The 12642-nt window shown below is 37.1% G+C and overlaps 1 long non-coding RNA gene across 1 annotated transcript; it reads right to left on the bottom strand.

Moving 5' to 3' along the window:
- Nucleotides 1-625: 625 nt before the first annotated feature.
- LOC131014642 (uncharacterized) lies at nt 626-2532 on the bottom strand. Its single transcript, XR_009098288.1, has 3 exons — nt 2400-2532; nt 1212-1284; nt 626-853 (listed from the first exon to the last, which is right to left on the bottom strand). It is a non-coding gene; the product is annotated as an uncharacterized LOC131014642 (long non-coding RNA).
- Between the last annotated feature and the right edge of the window lie 10110 nt (nt 2533-12642).

The following is a 12642-nucleotide window of genomic DNA, read 5'->3' as shown; positions in this document are numbered from 1 at the left end:
GCATGACTCATCCATTCAAAATCTGATGGGCCTTAATAGCATTATCGATATCGGTAATTAAATAAATAGTGGATTAAAGAGATTCAAATGTTGAATTGATGGAGATGTGCTAAACATGCGGCGCAAGATGGTGAGCAGATTACCTGGACCTCCAATTTTCCTCCTTGGCGACGAGGCTGTTTCGTGACATATTTGATTTAATGATAGTTGTGTCGCTTTCCATTAAAATAACTAAATAAAAGTCAACGAAAGGATTAAAATGATATTCAATTACACAACTCAAAAAACTATATTCAATTACATCATTGCAGGCTTCCACCATACCATCATATTCTCCTACTCTTACTTTCACCTATAACAATACCTTCTCAAACTTAAATTTTTACTGAAATCACTTTTCACCCACTTTCAACTAACTCAATATTTATTCATATTTATTTAATTCTCATTTTTATTCTTTATAATTTAATATAAATTAATTATTTTATAAATATTTATAATAAAATTAGTAATAAAAAAAATCTTCATTTAAGTACATTCTACAATACAAAACATAAATTGTGAGGTTGTGACTGCAAAGTCTATACTTTCAAAAGACTATCATGCACATCAGAGAAGGACCAAGTAGCAAAAGCAACATAACATAATTCATTCTGTGACACCCAAATTCATTTTAATTTTAAATGAAAACGCACGCGGAAAAACATGACTATAAATAAATATTTAATGTGAAAATAAAGAAATAAATATCTTATTTTAAAATACTTTACTAAACATAACATTTTTAAGTAAAACTAAATACAAAATATTTGACTCGCCATTCGACTTTCCACGCGTCACCGGCCTTTAAAACCTGAAAATGTTAAATATGGGATGAGCATACAGGGTACACTCAGTGTGGGAACATGCAATCATTGTCCACGTTAATAAAATGGAAACACATATGATCGTAACATTCGTAACTGAAAGTCGCACGGTGGCATACCAAGGACCTTTCCGTCCTGGACTGATTCAGCCGGCCCCTGGCGACTATGATTGCAATCATAACTTAACATGTATATCGCATTGTGGCATACCAAGGATCTTTACCATCCTGGACTCATTCAACGGGCCACTAGCGATATATAATTTAATGCACCTCACATATGGTAAACACATAATATTAAAATGGACAACAATTAACCACAGCATGTACTGAAATAAATCCACACCTGAATTTGAAGTTCAACTTGAAAGCTAATTCTGATAATTCAAATTAAAATCCATGTCCTGGTCGCGTCGCACCTAGTCAGATAAATTCAAATAATAAACATAAGGGCCTAATTAAACTTTAATAATAATAATAATAATAATAATAATAATTTAAATCTTAAGAATTTATTATCATAAAATTATTTGAAAATAATTGGTCTAATGAATCAAACAGTAAAATGTATGCTTCTTATAAAATTTTGGGTTAGTGTTCAAAAATACAAAGTCCAATTTAATTAGAGTAAAATTAAAATCTGAAGCCCAGCTAATGATTAAACTGAGCCCAACCATTTTAAATAAAGGAAGTCCATTAATAAAACAGCCTAGGCCCAAGCCCAAGTCCACTCTTCCAACTCCCCTAATTTACACACACACCCACACCCTAATTGCTCACAAAACTCACGCAGCTTCACTCCCTCTCTCTCTCTCAGTGCCTTCCTGCCGCCGCCACCGGACGGCAGCGCCGTCCCCGGAGGCCGGCGGCTCCGCCTCCTCTGTCCTTCCCTTCGACCTCTCTCCTTCTCACCCCTCACTTCTCGCCCTCCTCCCTCATGTCTCTTCCTCCTCCCCTGCCCTGTCCTCGCCACACCAGCCACAACCGCGGCCGCGCCTTCTCCGGCGACCCTTCGTCGCCTGCCAGCACCACTCTCTCCTGCCCGGCGTCACCTTCACCCTCCTCCCTCATCTCTCCTGGTCGACAGCAGCACCACCATCTCAGCCCTCGTGGTGCTGCCCAGGTGCCTTCTCCGTCTGTCCGACCGACCAGTATAGCAGCGTCCAAGACCACCGTACCGCTGCCCCTTCTTCCTTCCGCCAGCCGCCGCCTTCCGCCAGCAACAGCGCACGGCGGCGCTACTCCACCGTCCCTCCCCCTGTTCTATGCCATAAACTCCCATCTCCAGTTTCTTCTCCTATTTTTCCTTTTCTGTGTAATTAGTAATATCTCTGTTCTATTTGATTTCCTTATGGAATTTACAGAAAATAGTTTCAATGATATGTATGCAAGTTTGGAAATAAAAACAAGAATTTCTTTTGTGGGAATTTTGGCTGTTGCGTTTTTGCAAGACAAGAGAATAACTTGGATTTTGCTGAATTACAAATCAGGAAAAGAACTTATCATACTGTGAAAGAGGAGGAAATGAAATTACCGGAAGGAGAAATCTGCTTGCTGTGTAAAAATTATGATTTGTAAGTGAATAAGATGAATAAATATGATACAAAAACGATGGCGGTGATGAAGATGGATGTGGATGAAAAAAGTAAGGCGGCTGTTTGATGCTTGGGTGCTACGGTTAATACGTGGGGATATGAAGTCCACAAAATTAAACTTGAAGCAAATTTAGTTAAATCTCTAACAGAATTAAAATAAAAAATTATATTTAATAATAGCTAATGTTTTAAAATTATGCAAAATTACATAAATATATTCGCCCATCATCATAAATCTGGCCCAATTATTAAACTTTTAATTAACTAGGCCCAATATAATAAGCATATATAAATATTTACTTATAATTCAAATTTAATTAAATATATAAGAACGTAAATTTCAATTTTTTAAAGACATGACTTACAACGTTATTCATCTGACTAAGGTGCGATTAGACAAAATTCATAAACTCGGCTTATAGATATATTTATTAATAACTCGAAAATTTAAAAATTGCAAAGGAACTAAACGGTTTTGGGCTGTGACACATTCTGTTATTACTGTTTTATTGAGCTGCATGGTTTAGCAGCTTGTTTATCAGCCGTTGGATGAGCTGGTTTTCTGAGGGCTGTGATTAGTTCTAAAGATTGCTATATAGGCTTATGTTTGTAGTTGGTTAGGAGATTGATGTATCAATAGCGAGAGAGAAAAGAAGTGTGAGAGAAGAAGAGTTGAGAGCATAGTTTTGCTTTCTTTGTGCTCACATTTGTCTTATCGGGAAACATCTTTGCAGTTCTTGTTTTCAATCTCTGAATAAAGTAGAATATGTTGACCCTCCGTGGATGTAGGCAAGTTTTGCTGAACCACGTAATTTTGGTGTCTTGTTCATTCGTTTTCATTGCGTGAGTTTAGGGTTCTTGAGAGAAATTTGGTATTCTTCAAATTCTGGTGTTAGCTGCAGTTTCTTGGCTTGTTCTGAGCCAAAGATCCAACATAAATTAAATTTAAGAAATCAAATATACTCTCATCCGTCTCACGAATCTTGACACGTTTTTCTTTTTGGGCCGTTTCACGAATCTTGACACATTTCCAAATAAGGTAACTTCTATCTCCTACTTTATTACTTTTATTATTTTCTCTCTCCTACTTTATCACTTTTATCACCTTCTCTCTCATACTTTATCACTTTTATAATTTATTAACTACACACTTAAAACACTAATCTATAATTCCTTAATTTTCGTGCCGAAACCAAACGTGTCAAGATTCATAGGACAGAGGAAGTAACAAATTAACAACAATCAAAAGAAAAGAAAATAAAAATATATACAACTTCATTAGGAAGGAGTGACACGGGTTTTAAAATGTGGTTGTTGAATATTGAGAATGGTGAAAAGATCTTGTACTTAGTATTGTATTGTTTTAATTTGTATTTGAAGTGATGAAAAAGTAAGGGTAAATGGGGTATTATAAGTGGTGGGTATAGTCCAAAAATTGAATATATAAAGTCTTTTAGTGAACGTCCCAAAAAAACTTAGAAAGTTTTATCATGGACGGACCTAGGGTTTGCACCCCTCGAGAACTGATAAACATGCATTTTTACCTCTTGGTGTGTCATTTTTTATGCTTAGTTGTGAGGATTTTGTGTGTTTGATGGTCTATTTGAGCTTATATTCGTTTATGGTCAAGAACTTGTTACTTGCTTGTGTTTGAACGAATTTTCAGAAATAATGAAGCAGAATTTGGAAGAATTAGATGAAATACAAGTTGTAGTTCGTCTCGAGAGGAGTTCGTGAGCGCAAACGGATCATAAATCGGAGTTCGGACGAGAGAGAACGAGCTAAAACAAAATCACTGCGCAAAGCTGTCAGGAGTTCTGTTTCGTCACGCGGGCCAGCCATGCGGCCGCGCGAGTCGCCGTATTTCCGCCCAAAATTCATTTTTTTAGCGATTTTGGGTATTTTTGAGAGCTACAAGACCTAGGGCATATAAATACTCCCCAAGAACTTATTCTCTGCACCTTTTATCACTTTATATCATATTTTACTTTTCCTGAGAGCTGAGAGAGACGGAGAACAGAGACAGAGCAAGATTGAAGATTCTCGATTTCACTACGGTTTTATTGTTGAATGTTTTTCTGTTTTATTGAGATATTGATTCTAGTTTATATGTCTATGTGTGGCTAGAATCCCTTTTTCCCAGGGTTTAGGGAGTAGACATGGTTTGAATTTCTGACTGTTTGATTCAATTAATTGAGATTGTTTTTCCTTTCTATGTTCTTGTTTTAATTGTTTGCTTTATTGATTGGTCACCAATTTAGCATAATCATAGGTTTTAATTTGAGATCGGGAGATGATAATTATTACCTGAACTAAGAACATAGAACATATTTATTTTAATTCTAAAGGGAATTGATAACTGTGAGGGCGTTAATCCTAGGAACTTTTAGGAGTTACATGTTAGAAGTGTGATCCAGGGATGGTAGCCTTGCATGTAATCAACGGTTTGTATGCCACGGGAGTGGGTATGAACTAGCTTAGAGATTGCCTTAGGAATCATCTGATTAATTGAATTGAACATGTTAGTTAGGAGAATCTGTTGAAACCTTTGCCTTGGGAAATCTTGTCTTATCTGTTTCTCTGTTTCACAGCTTGCTTTATTTTCTTTCCTGCTTTTTATTTATTTTGTTCTTTACTACAAAAACTCTCATTTTCGTTTGTCCAGATAGAGTAGAATAATTTAGGATAGGCATTGATAATAATTAGTCTCTGTGGAATACGACCTTGCTTGCTACTGTACACAATTGCACTCGTACACTTGCGGCGTGTTAATAAAATAGCGAACAAGAACTGGAGACATAGTGGCTCGGCGTCGACAACAAGGCTGGCGGGGAGAAATCAGAGGGCAAGGATTCGAGGATCGACGACGGAGATGTGGAGAATTCTTGCCCTTTCATAGTGTGGTTGGTAGAGAGAGACGAGAGAAGAATGAGATGAAAACAATTTACTGCAACTAGGCTTAGGTAGAAATAGATAATGATAGGTTTAAATTAACAAGATAATTAAAGCTGATTTAATGGGCTTAATTAAGCCAAAATCTTTCTTATTTTGTATTTGGGCCACTTATACGATAAACCAAAAATAGAAATGTGGTCACTTTTTGTTGGGAAATAATTAGTACACCTCATCTGCATCAAAAGTAGCAGTTGCAGGTCCCATAAACTAAAAAAAAAACTCTGATATTGCACTTAACTAACACAAGCTCTTATTCTATTCAAGTACTCCCTCCGTCCCAAACGAAATGGCCTATTTCTTTTCGGCACGGAGATTAAGAAATATGTATAAAGTAGATAAAGTGAGTTGGTGGAAATTATTTAAATATTAAGTATAGAGAGAGTGTATGCCAAAAAAGGAAACATGACATTTCGTTTGGGACAGCTCAAAAAGAAAAACAGGACATTTCGTTTGGGACGGAGGGAGTATCAATTACGTTTTGCCTACTATTGATTGGGAATGTGATAATGAAGGTTGTGTAACTAACACAAGCTCTTATTCTATTCAAGTATCAATTACGTTTTGCCTACTATTGATTGGGAATGTGATAATGAAGGTTGTGTAATGGACCTCACAAGTCTTGTTGGCTTCTGGTTTGAAGATTTAATCATGTCCACCCAATTATATATACAATTCTGCATCATATATATATGATATATATCTCCTCCAAAAAAAGATTAGACCAATTATGCCGCAAAATCAGTTGCCGTCTAAACCATGATCACTCAAAACCTCATCTTCCTCACCACTTCATCTCTCTTCATTCTCTCACTACTCCATAATTTGTTTCAAACCGGTGAAGCAAACTGCACCCCATCTGCCTGCGGCATTATTCGCAACATCAGCCACCCTTTCCGCCTCAAGGGCGATCCCAGCAACTGCGGTGATGGCAGATTTGAGTTAGCCTGCGAAAACAATGTGACCTCCATCTATCTTAACTCTCACAAATACTATGTCAAAGCCATCAACTACGACAACTCCACCATCAGGCTGGCCGATGCTTCCATAAACAATGACGACATCTGCTCTTTTACCACCCTTTCTATAGATGCTTACAATTTCACCACCTACTACGGAAATCCTCATCCTATTCCTAATTACGAAATTCCGAGTTATTCTAGTTATCCATATGATCAGAAACCCTTGCCTATTAATTTTATAAGCTGCCCAAATCCCTTGACCAATTCTTCCCTTTTTACTGATATCACTACTCATTGTGCCTCTAACTCATCCAATCCCAGATATGCTTATAATAGGCAATCTATATTTTGTACCTAAAAGAATGAAAGAAATATGAATCAAATTAGAATATATTTGATATATTAATTTTAAACTTTAATTAATTAATTAATAGTTGATTTATTAGATTAATTAATTAAAAAGAAAAGAAAAGTTCGACGCGTATTACATTATGTAATAGGCACGCGCGGTTCTATTCTCTATCACTATGATCAAACTTCTAAAAAAAATCACTATGATCAAATAGAGGAATAGATTTATTTTGTGGAACATGCAAGATAGAAATATAGAAATACAATAGAGAAAATACAAATTGGTGGGTCAATTAAATATGATGAATTGTAAATATAATAGTTGTTTCAAAAAAAAATTGTAAATGTAATAGTTAGGGGAGTTATATTTAAAAATAGATTAGGAAGATATTTTATTGACGGATAAAAATAGAAAATTAATGAAATGTTTCGTGGATGGATGAAAACAGAAAATTAGGAAATTGTTTATTTATATTTTATTAATTTCCGTATAAGTGATTCACTCTCTGTTTATTTTTAGAAGACAAGTGATTCACTGATATAGATTTAGATATTGGACAAAGGCTTTCAACTATTTTAATTAAATTCACGTATGACTTATTCATGCTCTTGACTCTAGCTTGAACAATTCTTTTCAGCTTCTAGATCTAACCAATGGAATTTAGTAAATAGTTTGGTTTGGTTGTTAGTTAATATTTTGCAAAATGTTAGATAGAAGAATTTGAATGATGTACTTTATGTTATTTATATTTTATACTGACAAAAGAAAACTAATGCGGCAGAAATATCAAACGCGGTTATGCGGAGTTATGAAATACTCCCTCCGTCCACGAAATGAGTACCCATATTTCCTTTTTCGTCCGTCCACGAAATGAGTACCCATTTCCCTTTTTGGCAAGTGTACCCCACACATCTCTTTAATTAATACACTCAAAAAGTGGGACCCTTAAACTATTCACACTACACTCCATACATTTCTTAAAACCCGTGCCGTCCACAAATGGGTACTCATTTCGTGGACGGAGGGAGTATATTGGACGTGTTTGTAATTTTCTTTGCAGTCGACTATCATCATTGAATTAGTTTGTCCAAGTTCAATAACTCCTCCTTCTTTAGCTCGAGTCACTGATTGTTACATGATTGTTACAATTCCTCGAATTTATTCAGTACATACCTATAGGCTGGGATGTCAATCCAGCTCGAAACTTATGGACCGACCCGAATAACCCAACAAAATTAGAAGATTAAGGTTGAAAAATCACAACCCGATTATAAATCGGGCTGGCCCGTTCGAGCTGGCGGGTTGAAGCGGGTCAGCCCGTCGGATTGGCGGGCCAGCCCGTTGGGCTACTGATTTTTTTTTTTAAATTGAATTTAATTTAAAATACATTAGACTTTATGCTTTTAGGGTTTGAGATTTTTTTAGATGCCTTTTTTTCTTTAATTTCAAACTATTGTTGAATATTTTATTTGTATTTTTTGAATAAAGTTAAACATTTTATTGTTATTAACCTATTTTATATACTCTCAAAAAAAATTATTTTATATGTTATGTAATCTTGAATATATTATATTTTTGCATTTCATATTTTGCTATATAATTTATATCTTTAATATCTATGTATATTTTATACATTATACATCAGATCATTAAGAATAATAAAATACAAATGATAATTTTATTTTTACGCTTTTAACTTGATTAGCTCGAAACCCGAACGCTTAGGGTTAGGGTTAAGATTTACAATCCGAAAAAATCTCCAACCCGATTAGTCCGCACCCAATTAACCAGGAACCCGATAGGGCTAGCCCAAAAATTCGGTGGACTGACCCGATTGACATCCCTACCTATAGGAAGGTTGGCCACATGGATATAAAAATGTGAATGGCCTAATGGTAGGTGGTTAATTAATGCCCGATATCTGAGGTGGGGTTTTGGATTTGAGTCCATCGTCATGCGATCTTTAAATTTCTTTATTTACTTGTATAATTTATCAGGAAAAAAAATATAAATGGGCAAAAAAAATATAAATGGGCAAAATATATAGTAAATGGGAAAATTATTTTATGTGTATTATAGAACACAAAGTGAATATCTGATAAATAAGAAAACATTTATACGATACCATAGTTAATATAAAACCTAACAATTACAATATAGCTAATTTTTCAAGTGTTATGTACACACGCTCTATATGATTTGCAGATTATTACATAAAAATGTACTCCCTCCTCTGTTCTATTATAAATGTCTCATTACTTCTGACACAGAGATTAAGAAATGTGTAGAATTTAGAAAGTAGATAAAGTGAGTTAGTGAAAATTATATAAATATTAGGTATATAGAAAGATAATATATTACCAATAATATATTACCAAATATATCATTTCGTAAATTAAAATGTGAAACAAAGTTTCTAACATCATAAATCTCTCCAAACAATAATACATGAAGATATCAAAGCAGAGCTTTTAATGATTTACAAATTCAGACACGAAGCATACCTGAGCTATGTTATTGTACAGTAGAAGAATTCGTCGGCACACATTGTTCAAAGTACGAACAAATACTTTCAGCAACTCCACATCAATCAAGGGAAAAGTCTATCCTACACCAAGGCGTGATACGCCTTCATAACAAGACAAATTAGGATAAATGGGCCCCACCAAATTTTCTAAAGACAATTTGACCTCATTTATTTCTAATATTTACAATTGACACCATATATTTTTCAAAAAAGCACAGTTAACCTGAACCATACTCTGGAAAAAATTTCTATTAATAATAAAATTATTGCATCCCCGCGCTTCGCCTAAAATGGTATCAGAGCGGGTTTTAATTGAGGAATTATATTATATTTATTTTATTTTATGATTTTACCTTTGGGATTAACCTATATGGGAGGAGACTCCATTGAAATTTATGGATCCGGACGAATGTCCGAGATGTCTTGTTTACAGGATTTCTCTCCAATCCATGGAGAGAGAAAACGGACGCCTATTAGGCGCATTACGAGTGTATTTTCGAGCCTTAGCGGTTCACATCAACGAGGACGAGGAAACCGTTCGTGAGTTAATCACGTACATCCAGGGATACCTTGATGCCCTATTAGAGAATGCCGAGGCCATATCGGCAAACCAACGGGCGAGAGACAACCTCCATCAACAATATCATACTTGATGGAACCAAAAAACAAGGCGGGAGTAGCTTATCCAAGCTACCACAAAATCGAGCCAGACTCTTCCGAAAATGTCAACCTACGGGAGATTCAAAAGACGGTGGAATATTACGGCAACAAGCTGTATGAGCTACCGATGGAGATGAGCAAAATATCACTCAAGCAAGAGGAAATACTAACCCTCTTGCGTGATATCCAGAAAAGAGTGGAGGACATCGAACGGCGAAAACCATGTTCCGGAAAAATTCGGAAAAAATGGTCCAAAGACCCGACGTATCCATTACCACTCGATGCAGCACCCAAGGAGCTGACACCGGAGGACATAATTCGAATCATGAAAGGCAAATGAATAGCCTTGATCGAATCGGATTAGAAGATCTACAGGAGTTAGCAGAATCTTTTGCTAACCTCAACATGGTGGATCTAAAGATGAACCAAGGAGACGAGGTGCCAAACCTTGAGGTGCCCAAACCTGAGCACCATGAAGAAACTTCGTCAAAAAGGGGTGGGGCTTCAGATGATGCAAGCCATTACCAACGAACCAGAAGACGCAGGCCACAAATGCGGGATACTCCTGTAGGAAAGGCCACACTTGAACCAATCCATCCATACGGATTGATTCTCAACCTCGATGAAGCCAGTTTCAAAGATTGGGAGGGACTCATCGATGAATGGGCTTCAGCAATGAAGATTGTGATTGCCACAATAGAATATGACAAAGAAGAATTTGTCAAAATCTTCGAGGCAAGTTTTGCTGGCATGGCAAAACAATTCTGGGATAGAGCCGACACCAAAGGAAAGAATGAATTGTTCAGCCACACATCAGCCGCTGAAATTCTTACGTTGGCTACCAAGCAGATTAAAATCCATTTTCTTGGAATGGGTTTCTTCGAAGGATCTGCAGAGGAGAAGCAGAAGAAATATCATCAGGCACTCTACAATCTAAGATTGGTTGTGCTAGAGCCAAAAGCTCTCGATGAATTTCTGCGCCTGTACACCCTATATGTCCATATGGGGGTGGTTGATGATCGAACTGCCAAGGACCTCTTTTTCACAAAGTTCCCAAGTCCATGGAGGGAGATGCTCACCAACGAGTACGTTTCACCGGGAGAATATCCACTTGATAGTGCTTCAAGGAGGATGTCTTATGTCCACAAGAAGATGTCCGAATGGTGCCAGAAGGCAGCGGACCAGAGGAATCTCAAGAAATTGAGGAGACTCAACAAGAAATCTCCATTGATGTGCGACAACCTTGATCTTCCAACAGAGATTGGTGCTGAGTTGCTGTATCAAAGGAGGAGTCGAAAGAAACATAGGTATCAACCCTATGAAAGAAAGTCCAGAAGGAGTTCTTGGAAGCCAAGAACTATGTGGACCAGACAGAAGGCACGCTCCTACAAGTCAGGCCAACGGAGCGGACCATCAAGAAACCGATTCTCGAATCAAAAGAGAATCCCGACGAGAAAAACTTTCAGGCGAACTCAGGCCAAAACAAATGAAAGTTTTAAAGATTGCAACTGCTGGACATGCGGTGCAAAGGGGCATATTTCCACCAATTGCCCAGACAACGAGAAAAAGATGATAAGAAGATTCGAATCCACACCGGATATCGAAGACGCCATCTATCATCAGGAATTGATACCCGTGTATCAGTTCGAAGATATATCCTCTGATGAGAGTATATATGAGCAGGAAGAAGTCTTTAGTTCTGAGGATTCGGAGATGACCGATGGATCAACCGGAGACGAGTCAGACTAAAGAGGAGCAAGAGGTTCACCACACCCAGAAGGAGGATCAGAATGGATTTACCAGTCATTTTCTGATTCCACAAGAAGAAGTGGTGAAGAAGCTCGTGAGAAAACTCAAGAAGGAAACCGACGAGGTTCAAACCTATCAAGGGTTTTCCAATGGAAGATTGAATCGAGTTTTATATGGCTTGATTCCAAATAAAAGGAAGCATCATGTCTATTTTGGCGTAACAAACCAAGAAATGGCGCTTCCAATTGAGATCACAAGTAATCAGGTGGAAATCCAGCTGGTTCCAGCCGAAGAAATAAGGCAGGATCTCAAGAAGATGAAGCCAGAAGTCGCAAATACGATGAAATGGATTCATATTGGAGCAATTCAGTTGGTAATTAAATCTTCCCTTACCCCAGGGACGGACCAACCAATTGATGTCGCACTTTGCGACAAAAGAATTAGAGATGCCAGAGGATCAATTCTTGGAGCTTTTTCAGGCAATCTCTATGCTAAGAAGATTATAACCGAGTTCTATCCACAAATCGCTTATAATCTGCAAGATTCATCCTTCAGCCGAGCCCTGACTCTCTATCAGGACTACAAAAAGAAGGAATATTTGATAGATGGAAATAGGCCATACTCATTGACTTATCAAGTCTCGTATGCCTTATCAAATTCCCATCACACGGAACTATTTCTGGGAAAAGAATATATTGAAATTCCAGAAATATTCAAGGAGGTTGCCAAGGCAGTCAATCCAAGCAGAGTGGAGATTCCTCGGATCAGAGAAATCGACATCGATATTGGAGACAAGCCGGTGCTTAGCCACACTCAGAGTCTCAGACTAGGAGCACCAAGGCTATCATTCCAAGGAAATAGGCTAACTTCAGGGCCTATAACAAGAAGTTTCTCTCAATCATATGAGAGAAGGGCGATCCAGGAAACACCAGCTCAGGACATGAGAATCAAGCTCAAATGTCCCGAAGGATGGAGGCAAG

Source organism: Salvia miltiorrhiza, chromosome 3 (genome assembly GCF_028751815.1).
Source record: "Salvia miltiorrhiza cultivar Shanhuang (shh) chromosome 3, IMPLAD_Smil_shh, whole genome shotgun sequence".
In the NCBI taxonomy this organism is placed as follows: Eukaryota; Viridiplantae; Streptophyta; class Magnoliopsida; order Lamiales; family Lamiaceae; genus Salvia; species Salvia miltiorrhiza.
The sequence above is the reverse complement of the archived record's forward strand: the minus strand, read 5'-3'. Positions and strand labels throughout refer to the sequence as shown.